This window comes from Dipodomys merriami, unplaced genomic scaffold (genome assembly GCF_024711535.1).
Source record: "Dipodomys merriami isolate MVZ:Mamm:240054 unplaced genomic scaffold, mDipMer1.0.p SCAF_48, whole genome shotgun sequence".
In the NCBI taxonomy this organism is placed as follows: Eukaryota; Metazoa; Chordata; class Mammalia; order Rodentia; family Heteromyidae; genus Dipodomys; species Dipodomys merriami.
In genome coordinates this window covers 2,558,141-2,572,256 of record NW_027206046.1, presented here as the reverse complement: position 1 = coordinate 2,572,256, position 14,116 = coordinate 2,558,141, and positions in this window count along the sequence as shown.

The following is a 14,116-nucleotide window of genomic DNA, read 5'->3' as shown; positions in this document are numbered from 1 at the left end:
GTGTGTGTGTGTGTGTGTGTGTGTGTGTGTGTGTGTGTGTGTGTGTGTGTGTGTGTGTGTGTGTGTGTGTCCATTTCTAGGATTTAAACTTCCAAAGCCTTAAACTCTCACTTGACTTGTTCACTCAAAGCTGGTGTTCAACCACTTGGGCCGCAGTTTCATTTCCAGGGTTTTTATTTTTTGCTGGTTAATTGTAGGTAAGAGTCTCACAAACTTTCCAGTTTTTCTGCAAGCCTCAGATCAAAGCCTTCTGATTGGCTAGCCCAATGCCCTGCTCCAACCATGTGTAGTCTTAGCTGCCAGTATCCAAGAAGACACATGGCTTAATTGATACAGCCAGATGGCCTCAGTTTGGTGGAGATTGGGACTGGATTTCCAGCCTTTCCTAGGGCTCTGTGTTGCTAATTCTAGGCATCTTCTCACCTCTCGTGAGACAGAGTTGCTGAAGAGTAGCTTTTAGCCACAGTATTGAGAGGTAGCTGTCTATTCTCCTGGAATTCAGGGCCAATGCAATGGAATATCTTTTGGCTCTGAGTAACCAGTGCTGCCCTTTCCCTGGCCTTTCAAGCCTCCAGAGGTGCCTCTCGAAGCCACTGTGCTTCCTAAAGCACCTTTCAACTACAAGGCCTAATACAGGCCCAGGGCTCTGCTTTGACAATATGTTTGTTTATAGGGGGGAGAATGCACATAAAGATCAGTATACTCTTTCCACTCAGGGCAGGGAAAGCTGTATACAGGCTTTCAGGATCTCAGGCTGACCTTCTGGGAGTACCTCCCACTGTCTCTACTTTGGAGCATCCTCTTTGGAACCTTCACCAAGAGGGGCCATAAGGGGCTTGCACTGCAACTCAACCCTGCCCGCCCGCACACATGCTAAGCTGCTCCTGCTGCGTGTGAAATGAAAAGCACCAGAAAATCTACACCAGTACACATCCCACTATAGCAACGGGGGTCAAAGTTCATAGGGCATAGCAACATTTTCGTGGGTTCTCACACTTAGAATATTAAGTGCTTACTTCTCTTTTTTTGTTTTGTTGTGTTTTTCATTTTCTGGGTGCTCTATATGTCAACATGTGCTCTTTCAATGCACTCTTTGAATAATGTCTTAATTCAATAAGCATACATCACACAATGGGTCGATCCAACACCTTTGAGAATGTGTCACTGAGCATGGCCGATCTTCCTGCCTTCTGATGCTGTGCTTTCCTTATCCATGCTTGGTCTGACTTCTTACAAAGAAAAACCTCCTGAAGTTAAGACCAGAATCTAGGTGTCTGCTAGTCAGCTTCATATTACTGCAATGAAATGTCTAAGGCAACTAACTTCTAAAGAGAAAAGGTTTCTTTAACTCATAGTTTTAGAGAGTTAAAACCTTGCCAACTTCATCATTGTTTCAACTCTGATGAGGGTGACAGATGACAATGGCAGGATCTTGTGTCCAGAACAAATGGCCACACCTTGAGCCAGGAAGTAGAGAGAGAACAGAAGAAAACAGGTTCCCACAGACCCTTCAAGAATACATTCCAGACTGAAGTTCAAGGGTTGTTGTTCAAAGCAACCCGGCAAGAAAATTCTGTGGGACTTTCATCTTCACTTAACTACCAAAAAACTGAAGCAGAGCTGTGGCTCTAGTGGTAGAATGCTAGTCTTGAGCTAAAAAGCTTAAGGACAGTACCTAGGCCCTGATTGCAAGATTCAAGACAGGCACCAACTGGACATAGAAGAAAGAACTAAGCAACTCAAAGACAGCGATGGGAAAGGAGGAATGAGAGGGAAAGAGGGAACAGCTTACACTAAGCAAAAGGAAAGAGATAGAAACGTCATCTGATGTGGAAGAAATAATTGGATTGTCAAAGCTCATAGAATTCACAAACTTTATAGACCATGATAATGACAATTTGCCTTGTGAAGGTTAAAATGTGTTTGTGACTTTAACTAAGTATCACTATTCCACAATACTATGAAATATGTGAAATTTATGTAATCACCTAATCTCAATTTTAAAAAAAAGTGAGAGAAGGGATAGGTTAGGAGCAATGGGTAACAATGTTGTCAGGCACCTTGTATTCATATACTGATTTGTAGAATGGGAACTTCTTTGTACAACTACTTAAAGATAATTTAAAAAAGAAAAGAGGAAGAGGAAGAATACAGTCCTAATATTTAATGTATATGCTATGCAATTATGAAAATTGAGGGGAGGGATGGGTCTGGGAAGGATGGGAGAGATTGATAAATGGGGTAACACTGATGAAGATTCATCATACTTATAAACTGATTTGTTGAATGGTAACTTCTTTGTACTGTACTTAAGACAATAAAAATATGATAATACAAAAAGAGAGGCACCAAAAACAAACCAACAAACCCCATTCCAATGACCTACAAACCTCCCATCTCTTAAAGGTACCATCCGCAAATAATGCCACGCTCACACTCCACTGGTAGAGTGCCAGCCTTGAGTGGAAAAGTCAGACCATAACAAGAGGCTCAGAGCTCAAGCCCCAGTAGCAGCATAAAAGAAAAATAATAACAATAGAGTCTACTTTTACTTCCTGTGCGTTAGAATATTTACAGATACAAAGTGACGTGGAAAGAAACTCAGGGCAGAAAGCAAGCCAGGATGTGTGCCTGCCTTCTGTACATTGGCTGGAGCATGCCCCTAGCACTGTCCCTGGCTGAAGATGCATTTACTAAGCTCTTCCTGGGACCCTCCTCCTGTCTGCTTGACTACGGAGGCCTCTTTCCATCTCTCCAAATACTCACACTCTATGTCCCATAAATGTGTTTTCGCTCTTGGCAGCAACTTCAAAAATGAAAACTGCCACCGTTTCCCCCCACACCCAGCATGCACCACAGACAGCCATATCCTACCCGATGTCCATAGATATTTGTTACAGGAAGTAGAGTCAGTAATGGAATACTGGAATGAGTGATATTATCTATTTTCTATTTATACACTTTCTCAGTACAGCCCAAACCTGTTTGCAATACACAAAAATCACATGGATACTGGTGAACTCCAGTTAGGTTTTTGGATTTTGTTGTTGTTGTTGTTGCTGTTGGTTTTTGCCAGTCCTGGGACTCAAACTCAGGGCCTGTCTCTGAGCCTCTTTGTGCTCAAAGCTAGTGTTCTACCAGTTGAGCCACCATACCACTTCCAGCCATTTCTAAGTATTTTACTGGAGATAAGAGTCTGTGACTGGGAGCTGGTGGCTCAGGCCTGTCATCCTAGATTCTCAGGTGGCTGAGATCTGAAGATCATGGTTCAAAGCCAGCCCAGGCAGGAATGTCCATGAGACTCTTATCTTCAATTAACCACCAGAAAACCAGAAGTGGCACTGTGGCTCAAATGGTGGAGTGCTTGCCTTGAGCTGAGGAGCTGAGGGACAGTGCCCAGGCTGAGAGTTCAAGCCCCATGACTAACAACAACAACAACAAAAAGAGTTTCTGGACTTTTCTGGCTGGGTTGGCTTTGAACCATGATCCTCAGATTCAGATTACAGGCATGAACCACCAGTGCCCAGCTTCTTTTTGGTTTTTTTTTTGGTTGGTCATGGGGCTTGAACTCTGGGCCTGGGCGCTGTCCCTCAGCTCTTCAGCTCAAGGCTAGCGCTCTACCACTTGAGCCACATCACCACTTCCCAGTGCCCAGCTTCTAACTAGGTTTTTACAGCAGAATTCTGAACACAAATCTTTAAATTATTTACTTTTTCCCCTATCCTGCTATGCCTAGATCTTTTCCAAAGGGGAGGAAATCAGGCTGGCTTTATTTTAGTTTATTTTTAAATTTTTAGTGACAATGCTAAAGCCTGAATTCAGGGCCTCATGTTCTTGCTCAGCTATTTCAATAAAACTTTGCACTCTACTACTTGATCCACACCTCTACCTCCAGCTTTTTGCAGTATGTTCATTGGAGATAAGACTCTGATTTATCTGCCTAAGCTGGCTTTGAATTGTGAGTTTTCAGATCTCAGCCTCCTGAGTAGCTAAGATTACAGCCAAGAGCCCCCCGTACCTGGCCCATTCAAGCTCAAATTCATCTGTGCTTTCTAAGCAAGAATGGATAACAATGTTTTGTAGGGTGGCAAATATTTTGTGGTTAATATTTTGTAGATCAGGTTTTATAGTTATAGAAGTAATAACATGGATATTTTACATTTGCCAAGGTGGCAAAGGTGAAGATACCAGCCACTGTATGATATTACATGACATATAATGAAAGAACACTGTGGAGATAGGAATCTTACCACTTTTGGGTCCCTGTCAGTGTTTACGCTACAATTAGATTCAAGTGGAATAATTCACAACAGAGGTTTCTCTACCAGAGTACATGGAGGGCAAGCCCACCCTTCTAGGTAATCTCCCATTAGTGGCATTCAGTCTTAGCTGAGAGGGAGGATCTGAAAGTAGAGTGTCTGCATTACATCACCCTCAAGCTGACAAGTGCCCTCAATAAATGTCAGGAGAACGCCATGGGGATTTCAAAGCAAAGACAAGTGAAGGCCAAATCTAAAATTCCAATGTGAGATTACCTAGCTGTCCCAACTGGCAGAGATTGCTTCCTCACCTCCACCTGCTAACCTCTCTCCCCAAAAATAGCTGGCAGTAGGCCACAGGGCTCCTGATGTCTTCTACTGTCCTGCAGCAAACTCTAGGATCAGCAGAGTGAGACATCCATCCCCGGCATCTTCCAGGGATCCTTTATAGATTTCCAAGGTGATTTCAGATGCAAGTCTCAGACAACTTCCAACTGTGAAAATTGAAGGTGTTATTTAGAAGCAGAGCTGGAATGTCCTGGAATGGATTTCCAGAAACAAAGTCTCCCATTCTCCCTGGAGGAGCACCAAGACAGGGGAGGGTGTTGGGATTGTGGGTCTTTCCTACACACACGATCTCACAATGACACCTTTGCTTTGGGTAAATGGATGACAAGATTGGATCCAATATATCAAAATGCTTTGTGGATAGTGAGTAACTTGGAAGGACTGAAAATGTTGGGGTGGGCATGGGGAGAGCAGCACAGAATACAGCAGTAGGGTGAAGAGTAGCCTTGAATCCCTTTGGTCTACTAAAGACAACATCACAACACATACAATATTGTAGAGCTTAGTTAATTGTAGTTGTGACTCTAGTGCTGAGCAATCTGGACTAAAATGGTTCTCAATGTCCCTCATCCCATCCCTGCCCATCCATCCCACACTATCTGTGCAGGTTATATTTATAGCCAGGAAATAAAGGAAGTGATATAAGGAAACAACCTGGTTGCAGCCAGTCAGCATTTCCTTCCAGACTGTGATGAGATACTGACCTTATATGGGCATGGTCTGGTCTGTGGGAAGTCTGTGATTGGCTGAAGCACCGCTGCTAGGATTGCCTGGGAACTCTATTCTCTGTTACAAGAATATACTTCAGGGGCTGGGAAGGCGGCTCAGTGGTAGAGTGCTTGCCTTGCATGCTTGAGGCCCTGGGTTCCATTCCTCAGCACCACATAAGCAAGAAGAAATAAGCCAGAAGTGGCGCTGTGGCTCAAGTGGTAGAGCGCTAGCCTTGAGCTGAAGAGCAGAGGGACAGGGCCCAGGCCTAGAGGCCTGAACTCTAGGCCTGGGCCCTGTCCCTCAGCTCTTCAGCTCAAGGCCTGGGCGCTGTCCCTCAGCTCTTCAGCTCAAGAGTAGCACTCTACCACTTGAGCCACAGTTCCACTCTGGGGGGGTTTTCTTTTGGTGGCTAAATGGAGTTAAGAGTCTCACCGATTTTCTTGACTGGGCTGGCTTTGAACTACGATCCTTAGATTTCAGCTTTCTGAGTAGCTATGATTACAGGTGTGAACCACCAGCATGTAGCCACACATGGTTTTATCCTAGGGTATGCATCACACAGGATGATAGCATGTTGCATTCTTCCCATCCAACCAAAGAATGAGTAGGAATTTTTTTAATCTTAGACTATGAGTCCCTAGATAATAAGCTGTGTCCACTCAGGACTCAGTATCTGTTGCTACTCTGCTGTCTGATTTTCCTGTTGACCTAAGAGTGAACCAGTCAATTAATTTAGTACCACCTCGATTTGAGAGTGGTAAATAAAGACAGTTGGCTTCTAGTCTTCTAATGGAGTACCTTTGACTTGCATTCACCCCACCAGGAACTGCTACACACATTTAAAACTTTTTACACATGGGTGAACTTACCCATTCCTCAAATGTTTCTATTGTCTGCCAGGCTAGGGCTAAAGGCACATAATGTCAGGCAAAAATCAACGAGCTCAGCTCATGGCATTGACAGCCTGGAGTAGGAGACAGATGTTTAAGCAGCAGATGATAGACCAAAACATGGAAAGACTGTAAGTATACCGAATGCTGTGGTGCTTCTGGAAGGCACCTTGTTTAGCCAATAAAGGCCCTTTAATCAAAGAAAAGAAGAACCATGTAAAAGGGTTGAAGAGAACCAGCCTGAGAGGTCATATACCCTGAGGAGTAGGTGCATTTACATCCCTGCACTTTGCTCTTTGGTTTTTACTGGCCATTATCATCTGCCATGACTTTCCTTGCCAGCCCAGGAACCCAGTCTCTTTTCCTAGAGACTCCAAGTCGACCTGTGTCTCCCATCTGTTTGATAACACACTAGGGCAGGTCTCTAGCACCACAGCCTCTCCAAAGTGAGGTGGATCCCCAGAAACTGAGACCATTCACACAAAGATAAAACAAAATGAAAGAATCTATTCTCAGGAGCACAGGGTCAACCATTTGTAATTCATAAACACACACACACACACACACACACACACACACACACACACACACACACACACACACGCAGGTGTTAAGGGTTCCTGTTCAAGTTTCAGTTGCATTATTAGGACCCAGAAAAATATATAATTCACAGACTTGAATCACACTATAATTCTCTCTGTACCTTAGTCCATTGCAGACCCTGTAACAAAAATATAAACTGGGTAGATCATGAAGAGCCACATTTTATTCCCCAGAGTTTTGGAAGCTGGAGACTCCAAGCTCAAGGCCGATGTGCTGTCTGCTTAGGGCTTTCTTTCTGCTACTCAGAGCTTTCTTGGTGTGTCCTCACGGCTCTGCGGGGCCTCATCTTATAAGGGCACTAATTCCACTCATGAGTGCCCCCTCCTCATGTCCTAATACCTCAGGATGAGGGGCAGTGACTCTTTCACCATAAAACCTGGGCAGACTGCCTGCCCAACGCGCTTGCTCGCTTGCCTACACTGTTTCACAGAAGTAAAATCTTCGCCTTTACCAAATTCTTTTCAAGTTGCTGTCCTCATTTCTACACAGTACCTGAGTATCTCAAGACATTTCCAATATGGAAGCCTAGAGATGTTAGTGATTTGCCTGAAGTCTCTTAGATAATGTAAGCAGTAAAACCAATTGTTGACATTGGTCTTCCTCATCCCAGCCTTTTAGTGAAATGCTCTAAGTTCACTTAGAGTTGGGTCAGGACAGCTCATTGTCTGACTCCTGTGTGATCCAGGTGTAGTCGAAATTACAATTCTCACCAATTTGTAGTCTTCATTTTTTACAAAGTAAAAGTCAAGGCTAGCTGGGTATTGGTGGCCCATTCCTGTACTTCTGGCTACTCAGGAGGCTGAGATCTGAGGATCAAAACCAGCCTGGGGAAGAAGAGTCCATGAGACTCTTATCTCTAATTAACCACCCCAAAAGTAGAAGTGGAGCTGTGGCTCAAAGTAGTAGAGCATTAGCCATGAGCAAAAAAGGAAAAGTGTCCAGGCCTTGAGTTCAAGCCCCATAACCGACTTTAAAAAAAAAGCCAAACCAGCATTTTCTTTCTTTTCTTAAACTTAGCCATAGAAAGATGATGTTTCTGTAGCAGATAAAATGTTAGCAGAAGCCACATGCTTCCTTCATGTAGAATTCTCCATGCTGAATTTCCCTAGCGTACTAAAGACATTATCTTATAGTGATGGCTAACTCCAGCTATGGTTTGAGTGAGGAAAAAAAATTTGTTTCATTAAGCCATCAGTTTTGAGGCCATTTTTTAAGTCAGAGGTTTCCATCCTAATGCCAACCAATAAACAACATGCATTAGTTCACCAGCCACTGGTGCCTGCTCAGTTCTTGCCCAGATTTTCTTTGGTTTGGCTACAAGTAACAACTTGGTCCTCAGTGAGCACCTCCAGTATCAAATCCACCATTTTCACGTGCATTCCATGACTCTTACGGCCAATCATGTGTGGCATGCACTTCCTTCCTTTGATTTAACTTTGCTTTCACCATTACAAAAAGCTAAATGCACTTAAATCTTTGATACATGTAGCCATCTCTGGTACTTTGCAGAAGCTCTGGGGAAATGGCAATAATTTACTGTAATCTACATTGGTCATATCTCCACTCTTATTCACCTTCTCCTTTCTTTCTTTCTTTTTTTCCTGGTCATGGGGCTTCGACCCTGGGCCTGAGCGCTGTTCCTCAGCTCTTCAGCTCAAGGCTAGCACTCTACCACTTGAGCCACAGTGCCTCTTACAGTTTTCTGAGTGGTTTCTTGGAGATAAGAGTCTCACAGACTTTCCTGCCTGGGCTGGCTTTGAACCATGATCCTCAGATCTCAGCTTCTTGAGTAGCTAAGGTTATAGGCATGAGCCACCGGTGCCTGGCTTTCCTTCTCCTTTCTTTCCTTCCCACTTTCAGCCTCCCATTTGTGATTTACTTTGAGTAAAACACTTTTGCTAATTTCTTTTTCCTTATACTTCTTTTTTGCCTCATTTGTATTTCACTTATATCCCAAGAATAACCAAAACTTTGCTTGTACCTGTGTCAGCGATTGAACTCAAGTCCTGGGCATTATCCTTTAGCTTTTTGCCTCAGGGATGAGGCTCTACCACTTGAACCACAGCTCCCTTCTGGCTTTTTGGTGGTTAGATGGAGATAAAAACCTCATGGACTTTTCTGCCCAGGCTGGCTTAGAACAGCAATCCTCAGATTTAGCCTCCTGTGTACCAATGATTACAGTATAAGCCATGTCCAGCTAACCATGATACTATCGAAGGAAAATTTTGTCTTTCCCTACATGGAATTGGACTCCCTATAAGGAAAATCCTTCCCTATAAGGAAAATCCTTCACAACCATTGGAAACACAATTTATCAATATTAAGCTGACTTACATATGACTGTAGAGCAATACATCAAAACCAAAAGTCTGGAACCTGGCGCAGTGACTCAAGCCTGTGATCTGGACTACTTTGAAAGCAGAGATCAAAGAACTGCAGTTTGAGGTCAGTCTGGACCTAAAAAGTTCAGGAGACTGCATCTCAACCAGTATCTGGGCATGGTACTACACATCTATCATCTCAGCCACAAGGAAAGCTCAATGACTAAGTACTATGGAAAGCATCTGTTAATCCCCAGTGACATAGAGCAGAACAAATAGGTCAGCCTGGGCACAAAGAAAGACCTTCTATTATAAATAGTCACCATAAAACGGGGCTGGAGGCATGACTTAAGTGGTAGAATGCCTGCCTAGCAGGTGAAAGGCCCTGAATTTATTCCCTAACGCCACAAGACAAACAAACAAAAGCATGGAGATTCACCATGGCTGCACCTTGCATTTTCTCATCTCTAGAATGTTTTTTTTTAACCCTAGAGTAGAAGGTAGAGCTAGAGAGCTGGTTGTATACACACACACACACACACACACACACACACACACACACACACACACACACATGAAATTTACACACACACACACACACACACGAAATTCAAATTTCAGTGTCAGAGTTTTACAGGAACACAGCCATACCTATCCACAAATGTGTTCACTATCACAGATCCAAGTGCAGAGTCCAAAGCCTGCATTGTATACTCTCTTTCCCTATGTAGGAAGAAACCAAAATTTTAGCATTGGTCCCTTAGGAATTCTTCTCAGTCACAGCCAATTTAGGAAGCATGACTCCAGTCACCTTTTTCTTATTAGGTGATTCTGATAAGAAAAGATGGTAGATATAATTATTCTCATCCTAAGTCCAATGCAGGAACATCAGAGACTAAAAATAAGTCTGCCTGGGACTCCTGCTCATGCGCACTGGGCATCTTGTAAGCATGAGATTAATTCTGGGTTGCAAAGGATGTGGATATAGAAGGTAAAAGTCCTAGAGCTGCAGAAATAAGGAGAGTAAGTGACAGGGAGCCCTAGCACAGTGACTGTATGGGAGATGTGTCATTTATGGAGACTGGAACCAGATTATGCTTCCATTTCAGCTTTTAGATAACTATAACCCCCCCTTTTTTTTGCTACCTCAGTGAATCTCAAACTTTCACAGCCATTTAAACATCACATTCTACTTTTCTTCACCTTTCCTTGCATTGAAGCTGCCTACATGTGTGACTGCTTTCCAGGGGGCTATTTGAAAAGCATATTCTGTCACTAACGATGAGAGGAAGTAATGCAATCGATTGTCACTGGAAATGGTATGAAGATTTTTTATAGGAGAGAAATGAAACATTTCAAAACGAGTCTGAGCAAATGGAATTGTGTCTCCCCAATGACTGCCTTTCGAAGTGTAGTTTGCCTGTTTTTGTTCCTTTTAAATATTGAAAGGAATGTAGTAAGTCATTGTTGCCATTTAGAAATGTCAGCGTTTATCTAGTTTGGTCTCTCTCTTCCTGGCAACCAGAAGAGACGCTTCTGCTGAGCCCAGAGAATTAACCAAAAGTCCTTCAATTTGGTATCTGTGCCCTTCCATGTGAGTCATTCTTTATTACAGTCCCCTGCCATGACCTTGAACTTCAGGAGCAAAGGGGAAATTCACTGATTCAACCTCTTGTGTAGAAGGCAAACTTTGCTTCAAACAACAAACACATTCTTCTTCTTAATCACCTTAAAGAAAATGAACCAAAACTCAGGAGACCCCCTGGTTCTTGTTCTGTTCCAGTAATACAGCAATAATTTTTCCAGAACTCCTTCAAGGACAAAGACTGCACTAATGATCCATAAGGCCACACCTGCGACCAGAGACTTTCTAAGCTGTGCATTCCCTTCTCCCACCCTGTCCCCACTTCTCCTAATTTAACATGAGCCCACTGTCTGCACCCCTGAAGATGGCTGGAGATGTACTGCAATGTTACCTTCCCCTGGCTGCCATGTAATGAATCTCCTTTGTCTGCCCTTCACCTTGGCTGTTTATTCGATGGTTGGGGATGAGTGGCCGGACCTAATTTGTGACACCTGGACTTTATCCTGGAGTCTAAAATCAGTCAGTGCCATACACACCTCACATGCACATGTGTGTGTGTGTATGCACACACACAAACAGACCCAAATGTACATACATATGCACACTCACACACACACTCAAGCCATAATTATACATACACTACATGTTCATACATGCTTATAGGCATGTTTATACTCCCAAATGACAAATACATCCACACGCTACACACTACATACGCATGACACACAGTTCTCCTCTCATACATACACCCTCAGACCACGCCAACCATGGCATACCACACATGTGCACTCCTTGAGTCCTATAAAATAAAATAATTCAAAGAAGCCAGGTGCTGGCAGTTCATGCCCATAATCTTAGCTCCTCAGGAGGCTTAGGTCTGAGGATCTCAGTTCAGAGCCAGCCAGTGCAGCCAAGATGAGACTCTTATCTCCAATTAACCAGCAAAATCCTGGAAGTGGAGAGGTGGCATAAGTGATAAAGTGGTAGAGTAAAATAGCTCAGGGACAGTGTCCAGGCCTTAAGCTCAAGCCCCAGGAATAGCGCGCATGCGTGTGCGCGTGCACGCACGCACGCGCACACACACACACACACACACACACAATTCTGAAAGCATTTCCTCTGCTTACGTAGAATGAGTCACAGTGACAGCTCAAGACAGCATAGAAAGAGATTTACAAGGAATTAACCTTTTGGCTTGTCATTACACTCTTGTAAATACATGTCTAAATCCTTTTCTAAAGAACCAGGCTTATTTTTTTCCCACAGCATTAAATTCTCTCCTTGTAGGCTTTTGAGAAGTAGCTTGTTGTCAATAGACACGTCATCAGAAGAGGGTGATATCACTCTTAAGGCAGGTGAAAGAGAGGCCAATGTTACCTGTTGCCCAAAGATGTCAAGTCCCAAGACAAAGACATTCTCCAAGACTGCTCAGCCCCTAGCCCCAGATTTGGATCCTCCTGCTGAAGACTCATTGTGATTTAAAAAACAAAAAGTGGGGAAAGATACTAGTTTAGCTATTGAGTTTCCGGGTAGCTTGTCATGAACAACAAGAGACACATACCTTACAAAGCTTGGTGGTTTCTGCAGTTATCTGTCCCCACCTCCATTCTCCAGGTGGCTGTACCACCTCCAAGATACAGTTGGTCCCTGTGTCTCCCCAGTGCTCTAGGGGCTTCTCACTTACACTCATTCCCAGTGAGTGGAGGCTTTGCCTGACCCAACATGGAAATTCTAGGCCCTCATGGAACCAGACTTGGGTCAAGATTTGAACCCATGGAGGCAGAGAGTTCCAAAGGTGAGCAGGTAAGAGGCAACATTAAAGCTGTTGGTTTTTCTGGGCCTTGTGTATAAGCTAAACATCGCTCACTTGTGTAACCATACCATTGGATCCGAGTTCCTCTCTGCTGCAGTGCCTTTGCAAACATCTTTGGGTTGCAGGAGGAAAAAGCAAATTCCTATCATCAGCATCCTGTGTGGAAGGCAAACTTCCCCTCAAACGGTGCTATGTATTCTTCTTCTCATCTTAGAGGAGACAGCTCAAAACTCAGGGGAACATCTTGTGCCTGCTTGGGCCCAGGAATACAGTGGTAACAATTCCTGGACAAGCCTCCAAGGACAAAGCCGGGGCTATACTAGTGATTTGGGATTGTTTGATGTATTTAGACTTCACCTCACCCTTTGCCCCCAATTCTCTCTATTTAACCTGAGGCCAATGTCTGTATCCCTGAGCACATACTAAAGTATTGTCTTCCCATGGCTGCCATGTCATGAATCTCCTTTCTCTGCCCTTCACCTTGTCTGTTTATTTGGTATATGGGAACAAGTGATCAAACCTAATTTGGGACTCCTACACTTCAGGCCTAAAGGCTTGTGGGGTCTAAAAACCATTCTGTGAAGCACCAGGAGACATGGAAAGCCAGGGAGAATTCTGTAGATTACAAATCACCCAGGAATATAGTCACTTTGATCATGTTTGCCCTTTCCCTACATCAATATTCTGCATAATCTCCACTGATTTATGATGCATTAGGTTTTGCAGCAGAACATAAGCCCCACGAGGGCAGTACCTCATCCTGTTCACTCAGGACAACACTTGATATTCAGTAGGTACATAATAAATATTTATTGTGAAAAAGAAAAGAGGGCATTATAATAAGGGACAATACCTCAATAAAAGGCCTAGGCTCTGAGGAGACGGACTTCCCACCCCCACCAGCTCAAAAGCCCTCCAACAAGCCCAGAGGTGCTGGTTGCTAAGGTGATGTCCAGGGCCAATAGGCACTTTGGGCAGGTGATCTCTCTCCTGAGGACAGAGCAGCCACAGCATTTGCAAGATGACTGCTGGAAACTCATTTTGGAACTCTTGGTGCAAAAGAAACACTGAGAATTACTTCGATATGGTGATGTTTTCATCATTTTCCTGGTATTGAAAAGATCTAGTGGTGAAGAGGCCAGCAACAACAGCTAGTTCTGCTCCAAGCCTCATAGTCATCCATTTGTATGACACCTCTATCTCCATTACAATAAGGTATACATCCCTTCCATAGACTGTGAGGTTTTCATCACAATTCTGTGAATGACCAGGCTTCTTTTTTTTTTTTTTTTAAGTTGTGTGTGGTAAGTAGCCACTTCTTACTGTCTCTCTCCAATGGCCCTGGGAACATCAGCCTTTGATGTCACCTTGGCAATACAAGAATTGTCTACACAACCAAGGGAGACACCTCAGCCACAGAGAGACATGGTTGGAGGGCACTCAAGTCCAGGAATGCAAGCTAACGAACGGATAAGCCTCATGGAGAGAAGAGCAGATGCAGAGCCATCTCCCATTTGTGACTCCACGCTCTTCTTCTCTAAGCTGTTTAAGGACATCTTCCATTGCTTTGTTCTCTTCTCCATGGG